This window comes from Chiloscyllium plagiosum, unplaced genomic scaffold (genome assembly GCF_037043375.1).
Source record: "Chiloscyllium plagiosum isolate Xiang-an unplaced genomic scaffold, Cpla_swu_hap1 HiC_scaffold_13, whole genome shotgun sequence".
NCBI classification, from domain to species: domain Eukaryota; kingdom Metazoa; phylum Chordata; class Chondrichthyes; order Orectolobiformes; family Hemiscylliidae; genus Chiloscyllium; species Chiloscyllium plagiosum.
In genome coordinates this window covers 85845574-85867548 of record NW_028270151.1, presented here as the reverse complement: position 1 = coordinate 85867548, position 21975 = coordinate 85845574, and the positions used below count along the sequence as shown (strand labels likewise).

General features: G+C 39.9%; 1 protein-coding gene across 2 annotated transcripts in view; it reads left to right on the top strand.

Moving 5' to 3' along the window:
• Window positions 1-9956: 9956 nt before the first annotated feature.
• Window positions 9957-21975, top strand: part of hdlbpa (high density lipoprotein binding protein a) — a 70881-nt gene continuing 58862 nt past the window's right edge. For both annotated transcript variants that reach the window (XM_043701739.2, XM_043701738.2), the window contains exon 1: window positions 9957-10023. The gene's annotated coding sequence lies outside the window, so the exon portion shown is untranslated. The remainder of the gene's footprint in view (window positions 10024-21975) is intronic.

Below are 21975 nucleotides of genomic sequence, written 5' to 3'. Positions count from 1 at the left end.
TAATGATCCCACTTCTTTTTTATAAGCCTCAATTAACACTTCTGAAGAGTACATTTCCAGATCCTAACCATCACCGTGTCACACATTTTTCTTTGTCACCACTTTTCTTTCCAATTACTTTAACCTGTTATGTTCATGTCCCTACCAATAGGTGTAGTTCCATCAAAACTAAACAGATTTTCTTATTCATTCATTCATGGGATATGGGTGACACTAGCCAAGCCAGGATTTTTTACTTGCACTTCGTTGCCCATAAGGTAATCAAGAGTCGATAGCATTACAATGCTATGGTTCTGAAGTTATGGGTAGTGCAAACGTGGTAAGAATGGTATTTTCCTCAAGGGCATCAATGAACCAGATGGGTTCTTCTGACAAGTGAATCATGGTCATTAATTAGACTTTTAATTCCAAATTGAATTCAATTCCAACATCTGCCATAGCAAGTTTCAAGCTCAGGTCCCCAGAAGATTACCCTCGCCCCCACCTACAATAATGGTCCAGCCATAATACCATGAGGTCATAGTGCTTTTAATATTTTTATCAAACCACTTCTCTGCTCCAAAGAAAACAGTCCTGACTTGTCTAATCTTTTCTGTGCACCTGGTTCCAGTAATAAGGAATTTTATTCTCATTGATGTTGTTCACTATATTGCCCTAGTCCTGGAAGGTTATTTCCCTTCTATGCCAAGTCGATTTATTTTTGAAATTTCTCTTTGCTTCCATCATCTTATGCAGTAATTCCAGGCCACTATTATTTTTTCTTCTATGCCTCTTGCAATCTGTAACAAACATTAATTGAAATGTGAGATCTACATTTTTCCCATATTCCTTTTCCACAAGCTAATCTGAGCCAGGAGTTCAGTTTGTCTTGTTTATGGTAAATGTCTCCAATATTTAGACTAATTTACTTTCAGCAATCTCTAGTTCACTCTGTAAAGCTAGCTTTATTTTTAAGCTATGCTATAATTTAATCTATGATTAATTTCTACTGTTTAGAATGCTTCAGAACTAGGACATTATAGTGAATTAAATATTTAATTTAGAAATCTTCATATTCTTAAGTACTTGGTTCTACTATGATGATCCTTCCAAGAATCAATTGAAAGTTCAGATTGTGTGAAGTGGTGGATAAATTCATGAAGGCTTCTGCTGTCAGTATGGGCAGAGTATGTGCACAGGCTTGGTTATGTATCCAGAATGGTTGCCATTATTTCAGGCTATAGTCTGTGATAACACTTAAAATTAGTAAAATACCTGATTCTTCTTCAGTAGATTCTTTTTTTCTCCCTCCAAATTGATTACTTTTCTTTCCTAAACCTGATGTATTCAGACCTTAGTGTTATGAGTCACTTTGACTTCAATGATTTTAAACTCCATTGATAATGAATACTTCCAATTTGCATTTAAAAATGAAAGTTCTGATGTTGCGTAGGTTACAATACAGGTAGTAAGGGGCTTTAATCTGGTTAGAAGAGGTTTTTTAATTAAAAATAAAACTGTTGATCCTGAACCTTAAACCCTTTTTAAGTTTAAAAGGGAGAAACAGCAAGTAAAAAATAATTCCTTGAAATTTCTGGACCACACTGACCTTTTAAGCTACTTATGGCCCACTCTCTTCTCTGGAAAGGCAAGTCCAATCACAACAGTACAAACAAAATTGCTTCCTAACAGTTATACTTAATTGTTCCCAAGTTCAAACATGTTAATTGCAATTGCTCTGTGCCAAATGGAAACTGTATTCATCTGTTAAGAACTACAGTTTGATCTTAAGTTATCACGTTTAAACGAGTTTTAGCATCTAATCTTTAAGATCAAACTTGCATAAGTTAATAGCTGGATCAATTGTCCTGGGCTTGAATGGTTCGCTGAAGATACTCATCTTTTTAAGTTTCCTGTTAAACTCCATAGCAATGCCTTTTTGGAGATGAACAGAATTGGCTCATGAGAAGAATATAATATTGCATTATTTGTTGTTTGGCTTCAAAAGTTGAATGTATAGTAGTTAATAATCTTGGACTTGAGCTGTTTTTTTTTCCTCACGTGGGATGAGTGTGTCCTGGACTAGGCCAGCATTTATTGCCCAGAGGGCAGTTGGATGGGTCTGGTGTTAATTTAGGCCAAACCAGGTAAAGGTGGCAATTTCTTTCCCTGAAGGATGTCTGTGAACTAGCAATTGTGAAAGTGGGTTTTTTGGCAATTGACAAAGGTTTCATGGTCATTACACTCTTGTGGATTTTTAGTGAATCCAAGACCCACCAGAGCAGATCATGGGATCTGAACCTGGAGTAGCCAAACATTCTCTGGGTCTCTGGATAAACTGTCCAGTGATAATAGCACCAGGTTGCTGCCTCCCCTTATCCCTTCAGAATAAATAATTTAGATTGAACCAATACACTACATTTGGCCATTATGTTCCAAATAAGCATTAGAAGCTATCGAAGAAGCTGGAACAATTAAGTTCACGGGGATTTGTTGTAGAACATAATGGTTCAGCAGGGGTTAATATTGGAGATTAGATCTTGATGACTTTTTTGTCTTGTTAGTTGTACATCATCGTGATCCTGCATTAAATATCCTAAAAGTTACAAGTCTCTTAAGACTCAGCAACATCTAACTACCCTGACCACAAGCTGCCTGTGGTTTGGCATTCTAAAATACAACACAACACTGTTTACAGATCATATCGTATTCAATCACATTGACTACCTATTATAATGTAACCATAATGAGAATTTCAGTGGATCTACGTGCAGTGCTGGGCATTATGCTTTTAAAATCTTTGAATTTAAGAATTACTCAGATGGCTAATCATTAGCTGCAGCAGCTAAACCGTGAAACCTGCAGAGAAATTTGTGGAAAGATTAGTGAAAGGGGGAAGTGCTGGAGTTGACTATTCCCCTATTGTACTGAACTGTTTGACAGTTTTTTTTTGTTAACATAGTAGCTATTTGGGTATTTCCAATCTTCTCTTAAAAGTATTCTCTTAAATATAAAATTTTGACTACTTTTCAAGAAAAGCTTGAGTGGAGACTCCAAGTTTTTAAAAAAAAAACAAAGATAGTAATTCAGTTACAGCAATCACACATTACACAATGTGCTGCAGCACCTGGCAGTTGTTGGGGACCAAGGTAATGCACTGGCAACTCGTTTGCAGTCTGAACAGTTCTGGATATGAGTTGAGGAACAGGAACCTAATCTGCAGACCCTGCACTGTATCAGAGGTGGGGGAAGTTACATGGACTCTGCTTGTGAGGTTGGTGACAACCTGCTTCAGAGAATTCAAACATTGCCTGTGATCAAACACAAGAGTGACTGCCTGTCTGTAAAGGCAGGTATGGGACCCAAAGGACAGCCCCTGCCGCTACAATTGTCTAACAGCTACAAGGCTCTTTACAAGTTGAGCGGTTGACTGGGAACTAGAGGAAGGATGTGAACTGACTAGGCTATCTTGATACACAGCCATTCTAGTTGGAGAAAGAAATAGGAATATAGTAATGGTAGGAGGCAACATAATTTGGGCAGACAGATACTGTTCCATACAGTCACGAGTGTTCAAGGCTGCTACCTGGCTGGTGCCAGTGCTAAGGATATCTTCTCAGGATAGTGAGTAGGATCCCATTGTCCTCGACATTGGTACTCATGACTAGAAAGCAGGTTCTGTTTGAAAGAAGTTATGCTTCGTAGGTTCAAATTTTAAATAAAAATAAAGGTAAGGTTAGGATATCTGGTTGGCATGGATGAGTTTGACCGAAGTGTCTGTTGCTGTGTTGTACATCTGCCTCTGACCTAAGCCATGGGTAAACTGTGACTAAATGAAGTCAAGGAGTTGAATGTGTGGTTTAAGACTGCTGTGGATGGAACAGGTTTCAGTTGACAAGGCACTGGTACCAATACAGGGGTAGAAGGAAGCTGTTACAGAGGGATAGGCTTCATTTGAACTTTGTTGGAATCAGTGTCTTAGCAAATCCAAATAACTGATTGAAGATGAGACTTTAAATTAATTATATGGCTGGGGCAGGATTTGGGTGGGGTGCAGGCAATACATTGGCTTGAAAATTGGACAGGAATGGCCAGTATAGAGGCATTTCTTAAGAAGCAAATGGTGGAATAGGCAAAATTATACTTTTAGTAAAAACTGTTCTGAGATGTGGGTGTCTCTGTCTGGCCAGCATTTATTGCTTGTCCCTAGCTACCCTTGAAGGTGGTGGTGAGCTGCCTTCTTGAACGGCTCCAGTCCATATGCTGTGGGTTGACACACCATTATTGAGGAGGCAATTCAAGGGTTTCGATCAGCAAAAGTGAAGGACTGGCAATATACTTCCAAGTCTGGATGGTGATTGCCTTCAGAGGGAACTTGCAGGTGGTTGTGTTCCACACTTATCCAGTGCCCTTGTCCTTTCTAGATGGAAGTGATTATGATTTTGATGGTGATGCCTAAGCCATCACATTACTGACTAGATGGATGGTGGTCAGGCTTTGGGCAGTCTGGTGAGTTATCTTTGCAGTATTGAGCCTCTGATCTGTTCTTGCAGCTCTTGCATTGATAGGTCCAAGTCAGTTTCTGGTCATCAGTAATCCCAAAGCATTGGTTGTGGGAGATTAAGGGATGATAATACCATTTGAAAATCAAGAGGCATTGGTTAGACTGTCCATACCTGGCATTTGTATGGCACAAATGTTACTTAAATGCATGCAGTATTCAGAAATAAGAAAATTGTTCAACAAGCATGACATTATGGAAACATCATTATGAGAATATTAAAGTTCAGGCCTACGTGACTCCTTTTCTCAAGGACAAGGCAGAGTTTTCAACACAATAGCTAGAAGTTAACTTTGATCAGATGATGTAGCATCCATACGCCTGATGCTACAGACTCCTTTCCAACAACTATTCGATAGGACATAGAACAAATCAGGAATGACTGAAGGCCTGTAGAAAGTCAAAGTTAATCTTCTAAAATTTCTTTTAGACTGTAAAATGTAATTGGTAAAGATAGCAATAACACTGAATTGGGTATATTTGGGACAGTTTCTTCCACTATGTGGTGGATCTAACCAGGGGCTAAGGCTATTTTGGACCTAGTAATGTGCAAATGAGGCAGGTTTATCAACGACCTTAGAATAAAAGATGCACGAGAAAAGTGACCATAACATAGTAGAATTTTGCATTCGGTTTGAGAGAGGAACTTGGATCATGAACAGCTGTGTTTAAACTCAGTGGGGTAATTACAAAAGAATGAGTGGAGTTGGTTGGTCTCTACTTCTGAAAGGATTTTAGTTAAAAGGCTGTTTGGGAATAATGAAAGATGTTTGAGGAAATAGTTCATGGGTCACAGCAAAGACCCTTCCTAGTGAAGAAGATTTCTAAGAAGATAAACTGATTGCCAAGCAATTTGAGAATAGTATCAAACTGAAAGAAAAAATAGCATGTAGCAAGTATTAGTGGTGAACCAGAGATTGTTGGCTTTTGGAATTTTCCCCAAAAAAGCAAAAAACTAAGTGAGCAAAGTATGCCTCATTCTCCATGCCCCATAGAAAATAATAAAAATTGCTAGAGAAATTCCACAGATTTGGCAGCATCTGTGGAGAGAAAGTTCAGGTTGAGTTCAATAGAATCTTCTTCAGTACTGTTTCAGATTTCCAGCAGCCACTGAATTTTTTTGCTTCAGTTGGAAAATTAATGTGAAATCAATGGATGTATCGCTTTCCTTAAACTGGATAAAAGGACAGGTCTTAACAGATTAATTATCATGGCTGAAAAACAGAAGTTATAGCCTCCAGAGATAAAACTATATGGTTCTGAGAGCTGCTTTCAAGACAAAAATTGTGTGCAAAAGAATTGGTTTTATTACCAAGAAGCCCCTCCAAGTTGTTCAAATGTAAAAATAAAGCAATTATTTGCAAATCAGGTAGAGTCTAAATTATGGTTGAAAAATGTGATGCTGGAAAAACACAGCAGGCCAGGCAGCATCCAAGAAGCAGGAGAATTGATGTTTCCGGCATAAGCCCTTCTTCAGAGTCTAAATAATGCTAATTCAGCAAGTCAATCAGCAACTATTCAGAGTCCTTTCTTGTTTTGAATAAGGGACAAAAGGTTGCATCAGGCTTGCTAGACTTGTGGTGGAATCCAATTTAAGATTACTTTTATTTTGGTGAAAGAAAATTGATTCTCCGTCAACTGGATGGAAATCTGACCAAAGGTTTGGAAGAAATATTTATCTTTGGAAATAGTCAGATGTCAGAAGCTAACAAAGTTCCAGATGCAAACAAAAATTCGGATGACGTGTTTTGACCTCCTTGAGCAATCCAATTGTTTGCCACCAACATCACTTGGTGAACAAATTTGTGACAATAGATTCAAATAAAGAAATAAATTCAAGAAATAATGAATTTAGCAACCGAGCTAAATCAGCAGCTGTGCTTAAGTAGCATGACTGAGGCTAACATCTTGAGTTTGCTAGTAAGGCAACCACAGAGGACATAGATTCTAATCTGTAAGTGGAAGTGAAGACTGAACACACTTCAGATTAAGAATTTTAAACATTGCTTACTGTTTGAAGGTGGGAGCCCATGCTGAACACCCATCAACACATTTGTTTCAGGATATTGTCAAGAAATGGCCTGGCTCAGATATCCAAGATAAACTTTTAAAAAAAATTGACTTAAACACTGCAGCTGTCCTTCTTCAAAGGGATTCATGAAGTGAAAGGTCCTCTAGATGATATTTGGCAATTGATTATTTCAGCATGGAAGAGTTCCCCTGTGACAGAAATTCAGAAGAATAAGGGGTCCCCATCAAAAGGTAATGAACAATTAATTTTTTTAAAAAAAATTGCAGCAAAGCAAGTACTGGGAAAATTGTGGTTTTGAAGGGTGGTTTAGATTAGATTACTTACAGTGTGGAAACAGGCCCTTCGGCCCAACAAGTCCACACCGCCCCGTCGAAGCGCAACCCACCCATACCCCTACATTTACCCCTTACCTAACACTACGGGCAATTTAGCATGGCCAATTCACCTGACTTGCACATCTTTGGACTATGGGAGGAAACCCACGCAGACACGGGGAGAACGTGCAAACTCCACACAGTCAGTCGCCTGAGGCGGGAATTGAACCCGGGTCCCTGACGCTGTGAGGCTGCAGTGCTAACCACTGTGCCACCGTGCCACCCACAAATGGTGCCTCAATGCAATGAGTAACACTAATGCCTGACAATTATGTGCCTCTTGATACAAAACTAAACTGTGTGTGGGAGATGGAAATGCACAATAGAGACCACAAATGTTTGACAGCTTGGAAGTGACACTCTCGTAATTGTACCTAATCAAAAGATGTGGTCATTTTTTTTTTGAAGAGACTAGAGGATAAAATTGGGTAGTAGGATAAGGATATTTTCAAAAAAATTGTCTCTAACATTGATTTTAAGAGGTTCAGTGTTTGATTTTCTTTTAGTTTGCCGAAGTCCAGTCTCCCTTATGAAGTGCGGCAGTAAAGCTGTTTTCTTTATTCTTTAAAATGCAATTCACTTTGCTTTTGGACATTTAGTCACACAATGAGCTGCCTTTTATGATGCTGCTTGTTTAATCAGGTGATGATTTAGATTATCACCTGGATGATTAATCTGGAGACCCACACCAAGTTCTGGGGAGCCAGTTTCAAATTGTTACAGTAGATATTGGAATTTGCAGAATTTGAAAAATGATTTCAATAAAGAATCATTCACCAAGAAACTAGGGCGCATCTTGTGGTGTTTCCTAATGTCCTTGTGTGGTCTGGCCTACATGTGACTCCAGACCCATGGCACTGTATTTGACTCTTCTGCCCATTGGGCAATAAATGCAGGCCTGGAAAGCTATGCCCAGATCCTTGCATGAACAAATCCAAAAACTCTTTGTACTCTTAGTAGTAAAGACATCAAAGAGAAATTTGAGTGCTGTGTTTGTATAGATCCAGCTAAAGAACCATAACCAGGTCAACAATATTCAATCTCCAGTCCTACCAATGGTTCCAGTTTAGAACATGTTGGAAGAATTGTAAAACTTCAGGCTGACTTCACAGTTTCAGGCCGACTTTGAAGATGAGATCATGGCTGATCATTTTCCTTTTAATAGCATATTCCTACTTCACTGGCCCCTGCCATGTCCTTTTTAATATTTTTAGCCTGAAGTACTGTATCTAATTCCTTCAAAATATTGTGTAATTTTTGCCTCGTGCTTGCTGTGGTATTAAAATTCACAGGATACTGATATTCTGAAGAAATTTCTCCCAATCTTGGTTCCTAAATGTTTACCCTAATCCTTAACCCATGATAACAAAGATATATATATAATATGAAAGGCAAGTCTCCCAATTCAGATCTCTGGGGATCTCCTCCAGAAAACTGTTACATTTTGTTTCTTACCACTTAGCCAATTTTGTTTTCATGTTGCCATTGTCCCTCTAGTTCATGGCCTACAATATTTTTCAAGTCTGGTGGGAGGCACTGTATCAAATGTCTTCTGGCAATTGAAGTATACTACGTCATAAACATTATCTTCATCAACTGATGAAGTCACTACAGGACTAATAGGATGCACAATCATTGGAAATAGGCAACTGGTGGCACCTGTAACCTCAGTCAACAGGTCGGGTAAGGAATGAAAAGACAGGACCTTTATGGTGACCTCAGCCAGTTGTGGAAATTGAAACTGTGCTGTTGGTGTCACTGCATTGTAAATCAGCTAATTAAGCTGCCAGTAGTTAGCAACCCAAAACTTCATACTACAAATGTGGGAGGGCTAACATATTGGCATAGATGAAGGATTTGCGAGCAAACAGAAAACATTGGGCATAACAATTGAGTTGGCAGGATATAGCTAGGTGCTTACCATAAGGCACAATCTTTTGAGTTTAGCTACTTGCAATTTGAATTGATAGTTGTGATGAAGGGAGGAAGCACGACATTATCCAAAACAAACAAAAAGACATTGGAGAAATTCAGCAGGTCTGGTAGCATCTCTAGAGAGAAAACAGTTAACATCAAGTTGTATGACCTTTCTTAACTTGATTGAGTCCTACAGAATTAAAGTGGAATCCTAAATCAAGTTCAGGATGGTCATAGAACTTGATGTTAACTGTTTTCTCTCTACAGATGCTACCAGACCTCAGTTTTTCTCCAGCAATTTCTGTTTTTGTGGTTTTTTTTTGGATCTCTAGCATCTGCAGTTGTGTGGTTTATTTTGGTGCAATAAATCAAAATTTATTGACAATACGTGGGAAGGCAACGTATAAGGAATAGAAAGAGAATTTTTTTTTCTAAACTCACACCTGACAGCAAAATGTAAATTGTTGCTTTTTAATAAAAAGAGTAAAAACCAGCTGAAGTAGTAAAGCCAGGCTGTAACTCTTTTGAAAAATCAAAAGAACAGCAGATGCTGGAAATCAGAAATAAAGTTTCCCATGTCTTTTGTATTCCCCACCTTCCTCTTCACAGCAGGAAAAAAGCTCAGCAGGTCTGGCAGCATCAGTGGAAAGAAGGGTGTGTTACCCTTTCCTCACTTCTGTCTAGAAATGTTACATCTGATTTCTCTGCACAGATGCTGCTAAGCTTTTCCAGCAAATTGTGTCTTTATAACTAATTGGAGTTGTCTTGTTCTGGGACCTGAGAATGCTTTCCCAACCATACCCACATAACTGTTCTCTCTCTCTCTCTCTCTTCTTTCTGCCCCCCCGGCATAATGGTCATGACCCCACCTCTGAGCCAGGAGGCTTGGGTTCCAGGCTCACCTGCCCTAGAGGTGTCCAATAACCACTCTCAACAAAAGTATCCACTCTTCAGGCTCCTCAGCCATTGCACCCCTTACCCAACCTCAACCTCTTCTTCAACACCCGACACCAGGAGCCAGGACCCGCCCCCCCCGCTCTGACGTGTAAACCTCTGATTGGAGGGCTGCTCGGATTATAAGCGGCCGGCCTCGCTGGCCGACTCACTCTGGAGTTCGGGAGCTTCTCTATCCGAGAGGGCTGCGAGGACACCACCACCCGGTCAGTTCCCGGGGCAGGGCCCAACCGTTCGCCACACCGGTATCCGCGGGCACGGGTGTTATTTGTTTTTTAAAAAAAGGTGGTGTTGGTGGGGGGAGAGGGGGCCAAGGAGGTGCGTTGCAGCAGCTCACCAGTCAGTTTCTTGCTGATGATATTTGGGGGGGGGGACGAAACGAAAAAAATAATTCCTTTTTTCCTAGCCTTCTCTTGCCCCCGACTTGACACCCACCAACCTGGGGGGTGGGGAGAGCGTTAGTGGAGCTTCGAGGCCTTTTTTTTGTCCCCCCCCCCCAATTGCAGAGCGGTGTGGGCCCTTTGCGGCATCCTCGGGCCGGTTGGTGGTGAGGTAAAAGCGGGTTTGTTTCTCCAAACCGGCCCCCGCTCTCCCTGGGTGGGGGAAGGCCCGTGTGGAGCCCCGGGCTGTCCTGACCCCCCCCCCCCCTTGCGGTTGTGCTGTTGGGGCTGGCCCCGGAGCGCGAGCGGCCAGCCCCCCTCTCTCTCTGCGCGAGCGCCGCAGGGGTAAGCGGCGACGTGTCAGCACCGCGCAGGCGCACAAACTGCTGCTCAGAAGTTTTTCACTCAAAGTTTTCCCCCCCACCCTGCCCAAAGTTTAGTTTTCTTGCCCTCTCTTAAAAAGGGATGCATTACCATCCAAAATGCAGGGTTGCGCTGCTCAATTCCCATCGCCTTCGGGCTGGCGATCGTGTCGTCCTTGTGAAGCAAAGAAGTTTAGGAGCTTCTTGGCTTTCCTTGCTGGACAGACAAAGGTGATTATGTAATGGAGTATGCTACGTGGAATAACCCAGAACAGGTCTGGGATATTAGCAGCTGGGCAAATTCGAACCCACCGATAAGTCCTTTTCCCTACAATATGTGACCTCTGCTGTGTAGTCTCCTTTCAATGTGTTTTTTTTCTCTCCAAGAATTTTTGGGTTTTTCCTTTTAATCTTTTGCCCTCTATCAGCTTTTCTGGTGACGTTGACACTTTCTGAAGCTGTAGAGAGGAGACTTTTTTCGAAAAAGTCTCAACCTTTTTGTTTGCTTCTTTGTTCCTACTAAAGTTCCTACTTTTATGTGCAATTTGCTTATTATCAGTCATTGCAGTACACAATGTCTGTGTGAAGATGTTAATTAAATAGGCCACGAGTTGCTGAGTTGGCACTGCCTGTCTTTATACCCATTGCTTTTTTAAATTGAATAAGGTGTTTTATTCAGTCTGTATTCATTCAGTTCACAGTTGTAACAGACCAGTAAATCTTTTTTGGATTGATGATGGGGTTAGGCTGGGTATTTGAGTTTCTAACTTAATTTCTAATTTTGAGATCAAATCAGTTCATCAGTAGTGTACATGTGGAACCCAGAATGCATTTTGGCAAAGATTTCCATTTCAATAATATTCATGTGGATCAGCTGATGAACCTTTTTGTTAGAAAGGACTGGTATTTTAAAAACTGGCTTATCATTTTTTAAGTTATCGGAGTGTCGAATTAGCAGTGTTCTAACTCATTTTCCACCCCTGCCCCCACCATCAAAACCATAGCCCTTCCTGTGTTCAGGAGTGTGGTGCTGGAAAAGCACAGCTGGTCAGGCGGTATCCAAGGAGCAGCAGAATTGATGTTCCAAGCACAAGCCTTTTATCAGGACTGAGACCCTGTTAGTCTTGACTTTGACTACAAGCACTGTAGTTAACCATTAGTTGACTATTTTTAAAAAAATCAATTTAGACATAATGTGAATGAAACTTAAATCAGTTGATCACTTGAGTTAATATGGCAGTATGCTGTTTTGAGTTAATTTTGTTTTTGACACTGGTTATTAGATCTGTCAGAATGAGTGACTAAGGGAAGACAATAGCATATGTCATGGCTTACATGTTCATCTTTGCGCAGTTAAATTCTTTTGCATTTGATGGTCTGGATGTAATAGTTGACATGAACGTTCAGTTTTCTGCCAAATCTTCAATCAACGCAAGTGGATATTTTACTTTCTAAAGTGAAATCTTGCAGCATGTTGGAACAGTGTTTCATGTATAATGTGTCTGACATATTCAGAAAAGCAAATGGGCCATTTTATTGCATCAGCCTGGGTTTTTAAAAAAAAACTATACAATTGATTTCTCCTTGCCAACCAGTAACTGAACTGCAAGCCTCATCTCTTAAAGCCATCTTCATGAGTCTTTTGTAGCTTGTTTTTTCTTCATGTTTTAAATGTTCTATCATGCTGGAAGTTGACTCCAAAACTTACAATCTGTGAAAACCCTGCATTTTTTCTGTTCTTTTGGTCTGTATTCTGTAACCAATGAATTAACAGTGCTGAAAGGTCTTTCAGCACCACCTTCATTTCAAACCCCCTCCCATTATTTAATCTAACCCTTCACTGTATTCTTTTTTTTATTATTGTACTTAACCTTGCTTCCCCTTTAAACTCATCAGTGACTATACGTCAGACATTCATGGTCACGTTTCACTTTATGACCTAGATATTCAATCATGCCTTTTGATCACCTCTGCTAATTGTCTACGCTATATCGGATCTTGGGCCATTTCCTCATGAAAATGCCCATTTGTGCTTAATGTATTTACAAAAAAGAGAGGGGCTTCGCCTTCAACAATAAAATTGATAAGGTGCTTCATAAACTGCAATTAGTTGACATTACCTTTAAACTATCATTAGGCTTCTTAGAAGGAATTGGACAAAAATTTAAACTGTGCCAAACAAGTCTAAATGAGTAGAAGCTTGGACAAAACAAGGTTTTGAAGAACTTCTTCCAAGAGTGGAGAGCCTTGAGGAGCAATTTCTAGAGTGTAGGATCATGATGGCTGGAGGTTAGACTGTATCCGAGCAGCAGGAGAGTGCATGTTTGAGACAGGATCCTTCATCAGGACTGGGGTCCCCTGCTCAAAATATCGATGCTCCTGCTCCTTGCTTCCTGACCTGCTGTACTTTGTTTTTCCAGCGCAAGACTTTATTCAAACTACTGCAGGCAGCAAGCACTAGGATGATGAGTGAAGGGGCACAAACTTTGGATGACTTTTAGTGAAAAATTGAAGGTTGGCAGGGAAAACATTGGCAGTTCAGCCCAGAGCTAAAAAGAACATTGATTAGAGTTTGAATAGTAGATAGTAATGCAAGGATGGAAGTGGATGATGTTACAGAAGTGGCAATGAGGGATTTGGAGGTCAACTTTAAAATAAGACATTCTAGCTTGGAACAGGCTGGTTCAGCCTGAGACGGTGACTGAGAGGAATGGAATTCATGGGGAAGCACTTGAGTTGGTTCAGCTTGGATCCCGATACCGTTCCCTCCATCTGTCATGTCTCACTTTTAGTGCGCAACTGCACTTGAATTGCAAGTTTATCAGGATTGTAAATGTTAGAAAACCTGTACTGCATTAGCTAAATTTTTAAATGTCTGTAGCTGTTCGATACTTGTTGCTGTGTTTTCCTTTCCACAAATTCACGAATATCAATCCATAACTTTGTTCTGACCGTTTTTAGTTTTGGAGCAATGCAGGCATTGTTCATAGTATCAGTCCTTATTGAATCCTTGCATGGCCAAGTGCTACAGCTTCTATGATTTACTGATGTTACATGTTTTGCCTCTCACCTGTTCTGTAAACTTTAATGTGGTCACAAGTCTGTGGTGTTGAGAATGTGTATAGGGTATAAGCAGGTAGGGAAAGGGTTAAGTTCTGAGTTTTGTGGAACGAAGTTCAGCTGAGCATGGCTCAGTTCAGATAAGAACTTCCAGTTAACAATGGGGTGCTGGAGGCAAAGGCGATGGATTAACAAGGTGGAAAAGCATTCATTATGTGGAGCCATTTAACAATATTGCAAGCATTCAGTGTGCAAGGTCAGTTTATTAATCTTTGCTATTGACACTTGCTGTTTGTAGCAGTTACCCAATCAATATGTATATTGCCTTATCTGGATACTCCTCCCTGTAAAATGACTATATATTTCATGAAGAAACTGCTGTTCGAGAGAGAAGACTGAGAACTCGTGTCCCTGTGCACATGGGTGATGGCTCTCTTGCCTCAACTATACTGTGTCTATGTTTTGCTTCGACTGAAGGGGGGAAACAACACAAGAGTGGGAGCTTCAGATTGAGCACTTTTTGATTATTGGATAGCTATTAGTGAAAAAGAGTGGCAGCTTTGTTTACATCTTATGACATTTGAGTCTATCTACTGTCAAAAAATGTGGTGCTGGAAGAGCAAAGCCATTCAGGTAGCATCGAAGGAGCAGGAGAGTCACTGTTGCACGCATAATCCCTTCATCGAAACGGTGACTCACCCGCTCCTCAAATGCTGTGCTTTTCCAGTGCCATACTTTTTGACTCTTGATCTCCAGCATCTGCAGTCCTCACTTCCTTCTATCTACTGTCAGCCAGACTATTTTTGTTTTTTCTTCCTCTGCTTTGGGATTGGAAAAGGAGGTTTTGTGATTGACTGTTGTCCATTTGCGCCGCGCCCCCCCCCCCCCCCCCCCCCCCCCCCCGAAAAAAAGTTAACTCTGGGGGTCAGCTGCTAGAGTATCGGTTACTGCATCTCGAAATGAACTACCTTTTCATCAATGCCATCGGTAATCTCATATCTCAAATACTTCACTGTAATGAAATGTTCCTCAGCGGTGAAAGAAGCAGCAGACAATCTGAGCATGGCAGATAATGACCAAATGTTTATGATGTTAGTTAATGAATTTGTCCTTCAGACTCCAGGGAGTACCCTCTCCTACTCCTATTCAAAGTTGTGCTGTGAGACTGTTTACTTCTGCCAGGATCAGGTGCTACCTTGGTTTAACAACACATTGGCAAACAAAAAGGCACTGCTAACAGTGCAGCACTCCCTCAAATATGTATTTTGTTTAAAGTTGAATTAAGAATCCCATACCTAGGAGTATGCTCGCTGTTAATATCAGCATGAAATTTTTCAAATCTTTGGAGTGCCCTTTTGTCTGAGTTTTGACTAAAAGTTAATTGCGATTTTGCTGACTTGCACCTAATCTGTTGAAATCTTTTTATTTAGCGCACCTGAAACCTGAGAGACTTTCCAAATGTGCTTAAACAAAACAGTAACACTGAAGATTTTGCTGCTTCATTTCCTTAGAAAGGCAGTTTGGTGTATTGAGCTGAACAGCATTCCTGAATTTGAACTACAACAATTATATTCTTGATTTGTGTTGTTTTAAAGGTGTGCAATTTGTACCTGTGGACAAGTGCTTGGGAAAATCTTTGCAATCATTGATTAGGTAAAAGCTATGATGTCAGATATAACTCAGAATATTTCTGGTTCAGTTCTGGCTTGTGCTAAGCCTGAGGGAGAGGTCGTAATTCAGTTACCATCTTTACGCTGATCAGTTTTTAAATGCTGCTTTTTAATATTTAAGCTTGGGAGGAAAATGTGTTTGGGAGATAGTTCTCATTAGTGCACTGCACAGACACATTCTAACCTCAACGAAGTATTTTTGTTCCTGCTGGCCAAACTGTCATGTCAGTGGAGTTATTTAATTGCTATTCACTAAGTGGAGATAAAGGTCACAAAGCAAGGAATTGTATTCATATAATAACTGTTCATCAGAAAGGGTTGACGTATCAAGAATGGCGAAACAAGTTAGGCCTTTATCCATTAGAGTTAAGAGCAGTGATTTTTATTGGAACATGCAAGATTCTGAGGGGGTTTGACAGAGAAGATATTAAAATGTTGACACTAGTGGGGAAAATTGTGAACCAGAATGCATAGTTACAGAATAAGGGGGTGCTCCCCTTAAGATGTGAAGGAATAGTTGATCCGAGAGTACAGTGACTGTTCATTTGGCAATTCTCCACTCAGATGTGTGGAAGCAGATGATGACCAAGATTTTTGAAATGTCAGGTCTGTGCTGAGCTGGCAAGATTGAGGTGTTGAAGTATATAATTGTAGAATGCTGAGGCTGGCTTGAAGGGCTTCTATTGCTTAGGTAGCTATCAGTAAATATTTTCCAGGTGTGCACAGCAGTTAATTAATACAAACTTACAAGTAGTTGGAAGCTTCAGTTGATCTGTGCTGTTTCAGGGATAAACATTTGCTGGAAACCCTCTGACTGTTTGAAAGATGTTGTCTTTTGTATCCATCAGAACAGGCAGATATTGCTGGCACTTACTCCTTTGAGGATGAGCTTCACTTCGAGACAAGTGAGGCTTGAACTCTAATCTTTTAATATTTTTGAATTGATCTAAAGATGTTATACCACCCTGTTGCAGGTGAGACTTAAACCCAGACCTTCTGACCCAGCGGTAGGGGCACTCTGTGTGCCATAAGAGTCTTTGAACCTTCTCACCAAATCACCCATAGTATTTTTTTGAAAATGTATTCATCAATACATTTTTCCCAATTTTGATTAGTTTGCATTCCTTTTAATGGGCTCTTAAATTATCCAAGGTGAGGAAGAGGTAGGTGAAGGGGAAACTGAATCTTCTGACTGGAGTGAGATTGCTAATGGCTGAGTCAAACTTAGACTTGACCAGACTGAAGGATTGGTGTCTCTTTCTCTGAAATGAGTATTAAGCTTGTACCACCTCAATTTGAGGTGTAAGTTTGTGCTAGACCTTTTTGTGAAAGGGCTGTCTCCATGTGATAGTCATGTTTACATCAAGACAAGTTGTTGCTGTTTTGACAATTTGATACTGTTTAATTGTGGTTATCATCTCCCAAATCCCAATAATGCAACATGGGCATGAAATAGGGTATGACTATTCTGCACTTTGTAACTTTTCAACAACTTTCTTTGGTGATTCATTAATTGAGGGTAAATTGATGGTTATTTTTCTCCCCCCCCCCCCCCCCCCCCCAAACACTTCAGTCATATGTGTAACTATATGTGCGAATCTCAAGTGGCAGAGCATGTTGATATGCTTAGTTTACGCTCTAAAGAAAAATAGCCTGGTGTGATGCAGGAGATCAAAGAATACCAGCAAGAACATTATATAAGTTATTTTGCCAAAGAGTGTAAGCTTCAGCTGGAGGAAGGGTGATTTGTTTCTTTCTTTGAGATGTGAGATTGACTACAAGGGTATCAAGGGCGAGAGACTTCAGTAATGTGAACAACCATCACCTTTTCTCAAGTGCAATTTGGTTGACCTTGCCATCAAAGCTTATCCCAAACATCATTTGGCGATGCAGGAGTTCCTCACCTTGGAAGGTGAAAGGGAGTTTTAAGTGAGGAATTCATTGACGAAAAAACACTACGAACTGCTTTAAGTGCAGACAAATCAGTAATCCAGGTGGGAGAGATTTAAGATGACTGAATTTTTTTTTAAATTCAGGATCACTTAAAGCTTGATGTGCAGTGTTTGTAATCTGGGGTACATGGCTTGAAAATGTACTGAAAGCAGATTTGATTGTAAATTTGAAATTGGTTAGAATATACACTTGAAGGGAAAATAACTGCAGGGCTGTAGGGAGAGTTACACAGGATTTGAAGATCTTTTTCAAAGTTGCGACAGGCATGATAGAATGGTCTCCTATCCTGTGATTATTGTAACTTTCATAACAGCGTTTTGTGTGACTCTGTTGGCAGTCTAACTGATCCATACACGTGGCAAGCATTGCTTCCAGTTGCAGTGTTGTGTGCTCTTTTTGAAATTGGTGAACTTGACCTTTTGGTGTTGTGTGCTGCACTTCCACCAAGTGGTGCTAGATCAGAGGTGATCAAGGTAAAGCAGCTACAGAAGTAAGGATTTTGATTTTGTATGTTAAAATATTTTTCAAAAATTATATAATTATGGAATGTGTGTATAGCCTACTAGACCAGTATTTGTCACCCATTTCCGAACTGTCGTATCGACTGCTTGAAAGATATTTGTGAATCAGATGGGTTTTCAGTGACAATTCATGCTTGTCATGGTAACCATGACTGGGAGCAGTATTTCGATTTCAGGATTTATAAATTGAATTCAAGAAGGTTTTAAATCTCTAGTCCCAGAGAATTTGCTTGACCCTCTGGATTACTTGTCCTACGACATTGTCTTAACACCACTGTCTCTTCAGGTAAACAATACAATACAAATTCTTCAATCTAGTTTTGTCTCCAGTCCTGCAATATATTCAGTGGATGCTGGCTGCTTTCCATACTTCGTCCAATTTCTAACTGCACCTGTGATGTGAGGTTGAATTCTGAAACTGCTTCACTGGCTAAGCTCATAATCAGTCGGGAGGTAGTTCTTCAAGTATCAGCTGGCAACATAAACACTGTGATTGGAAAGGTTGTGGATTCAAGTTCCTCTATGGACATGAAGGTATAATCTTGAACTTTCACTGTTGTGCTGAAGGCCTTTTCTTTAAGAAAGTTGAAATGGGGCAACTATTTGCCACTTGGGTTTATGTAATAATAGATTTCATTGCATTCTTCTATGTCTTGGTATTGTTTTATCCCTTAAATATATAATCGTGGGTCCACTTTTTTCCACTCGTTGAAATTTTATACTGCACTAATGGAATACTGCATTTCCCACAAGTGACCACACTTAATGAAGTTAAGAAGGTAAGGTGGGTTTGAGTTTATAAAAAAAAAAATCATTCACGTTAAGGGTAAACCAAGAAATATTCTCTTACCACACCACACATCTGTACCATTTTGGTTATTGAATCATCTTTAGTGCAAATACGTATCACTCCTTTTTTTTGTGACCTTGCTATGCCAGCTGCTATTTTGGTAGAAATTTGCATAACTAAGACAAGCATCCTTCATCTGACAGTCCAAACTGGGATACGTGAAAATCAGCCCTGAATTCACTTCAAGCAATGTAAAGCAGAATTTTCAAGTCTGTTATCCAAACTTGATGCTTGTGACTTCTGGAGCTATTAGGCAAAAGTGAGGACTGCAGATGCTGGAGATCAGAGTCAAGATTAGAATGGTGCTAGAAAAGCACAGCAGGTCAGGCAGCATCTGAGGAGCAGGAAAAGTACCATTTTGGGCAAAAGCCCTTCATCAGGAATGAAACCTGGAGCTATTGTTGAGTCACCTCCCCTGTGTTCACAACAGAAATCAGTTTGCTGACCTGTGGAGTTTTTAAAATCTTGTCAGAATGTGCATTAACATCCCATGGCTTCTGATCCATATTTAGCTGCCAGTCAGGCAACACCTCCATTTTAAAAGTCTTCAAGGCCAAGAGATTTGAAAACACCACCACCTGCCTCTTACAGGTGTTTTTCTTGCACATGTGAATTTCTTCATTCAACAGTGGCAATATGTCCAGCAGTGCAGCCCTAAGATGTTCAATCCTTTGGTGAATAGATCTAGCCGTCTCTTTTTTCAAATTTTAGTCCTTCAATCCTTCGGTTCAACTGTACTGATATTCTTCTTGTAGCTCAGTATCAATCTAGATCTTGATAATCCCTTAGTATTGCATTCAAATACATTTACTTTTGGCTTTGTTGGATGTAATATGTTAATTTTAAATAAGTGAATACTAGTTGTTGCAAACTCATTTCAAAAAGCACCCTTAATTTTAATTTGCATTCTGTGCGTGGCAGTTACCACCAATAGACTGAATCGCTTCCTGTTGCCTGATAGCTCCTGCTTCTTTCTATTCAGTGTCTTGTATTGCACCAAATGCTCACTGAATTCCCAATGAAAGGCCATAAACCTGAAACTCCCTGTCTTCACATGCTGCCAGATCTGAGTTATGTCCTGCTGTGATTATAACAATGAGTTGGTATCTGTCATCACAAGTGTCACATGATCTTGTTCTCTTGTAACTTCATGGCAAGATGAAGCCACTGTCAGATGCCTATTAAATTCACTGTTCTTATTCCAACTGTTAAGTATTCTTCAGCAGTACAACAAAAAGTACTTTAGAACTTTGGTTTCTATTTCAGACTTTTAGCACCCTCTTAATTGTAAACGTAACAGCAAAATAATAGGGGTGAAAAAATATCAAAGCAAGAAGCCTTGCCATGCTTCCATTTGTTTGGGCAACTTTACACCATACCCACTGCTGTACCTTCTTGAAGATGTTCATGTCATACAATGACTAGGACTCGAGTGACAATTTTGAGGAGGACTCCATTCTCCCAGGTGCATTTCACTTATCACCTCCCCATATAACATGGGTAGAATTGATCATTTTTGTTCTGTTCCACCAATCAAGCTTGTCAAAGAAGAACCTGAATAGGAGCAAGAGATGGTCATTTGGGCCCCTAAGCCTGCCCTGCCATTTAACAAGGTCATGGTTGAATTACTCCAGGCCTTAACTCTGAAATTTCAAAAGTCTCCTACCTCTATGTACTTGTGATCCACACTCCACTCTCTGATCTAGAATTTCAGGTGGTTGGTACCTGAGGAGAAGAAATTCCTTTCTATATGTTGTTAAATCACCACTTTTTTAAAATTGTGACTGTCTCCTTGTTGTGAGATTTCTCACACCAGTGGAACATGGCAATGATTCTTGGAACCTGAAGTCTATGCTGTAAACAGTGTTGACACACCAGTCGGTGTGCACATACCCTCTGAGTGGCTGCTTGGCAGCACTGCTCACAAAACATATTTAGCTCCTATGTAAGACGTTCTAAGCAGCAATCGCTGATGCTCTCTAGAAATTACTCTTCCATGTCACCCTTGCTATCTGGTGTAATTGATTGATTGTGCTGATTAAAATCACATGATTATACTGCCCTTGCATGCCTCCACTATTATACTTTGTCCCACAGTAAGGCAACTCTTCAGGGCCCTCTAATCCATTTCCATCTGTGACTTCTTCCCCTTGCTATTTGTCATTTCCACCCAAACTGTTTCCACATCATTATCTATTGCATCTCTATCACTATTCACTATTGCACTGATGCTTTCCTTTTATTAACAAAACTACACTAACTTTTTTTTTGTTCCGTTTTGCCTCTTCTTTTGGAAGATCAAATAATCTGGAATATTGAGTTCCCAGTCTTAGTCACCCTGTAACCAAGTCTCTGAAATAGCTCAGAAATCACACATTACTTGTATTTATACCTCAGCTTTTTTTGAGAATTACTGCATCTATTCGGGGAGAGGTTGAAGCTTTGACTTTTTATCATCACTAATCTGTCTGGTTCTAATTCCTGCTACATGTGTATACACACAGGCCACACCAACCCAACTGATCTCTTTCTCTAGTACCAATGCAGAGTCCTGTTTTACTTTTTATCTGATCCCTGTATCAAAAGATCCGCCTGTTCCCTAATGCCTGTTGTTCCTCTACAGTTTATCTTTTAAGACAATATCACTTCAGCTATTTGTTTGATCCAGAGCATAGGTTCATATTAAAGTCTGCTCTTGAACAGGACTAATGTCATCTTTACCCACTTGAGTAATTTTACAACCTATAGCCTTTTTTCAAGTCAGATGCCCAGTCCTATTTATCATTTCAGTTCTTGTACTTTATCCTAGACCAGGATGCCCAAAACTGTACACTAGTCTCTCTGCAGGAAACAGTAGTCATCAAGTTTGTAGAAGATAGTCGGTCAGGGATGACAGCACTTGTGTGCAAAACCCACTGTCACGTGTTTTTGGTTACTTTGGCGTTTTAACAATATTTGCCTTAGAAATCCAAAGAAATTGATATTAAAATTCTAATCTAAATGTATCAAATGTTTCTTTGTGGCTTGACTGCTGCATTTGTTTTTTTTGAGACTTTAAATTATCTAATTGCATCTGTGGGTGTTTATTAAAGCTTATTAAATTGGCAGTTCAAACAGGCTTCACTGGCCACCTAGTTTGTGCTAGTGTTTATGCCCCATTTAAACCTCCTGCCACCCTGCATCTCACATGATAGTTCTGTTTCTTTTCTCTAATACAATGGAAAAATGAAGAACAAACAAACTTGGGTTATACAGCAATCTGTGTGCTGCTTGAGCTGTCCTTTAAAAGCTTCAATTAATGAATTGCATTTTTTTGATTTTTTTTTATGTAGCTTTGGTAACCACTTTATGGTAGGATCATG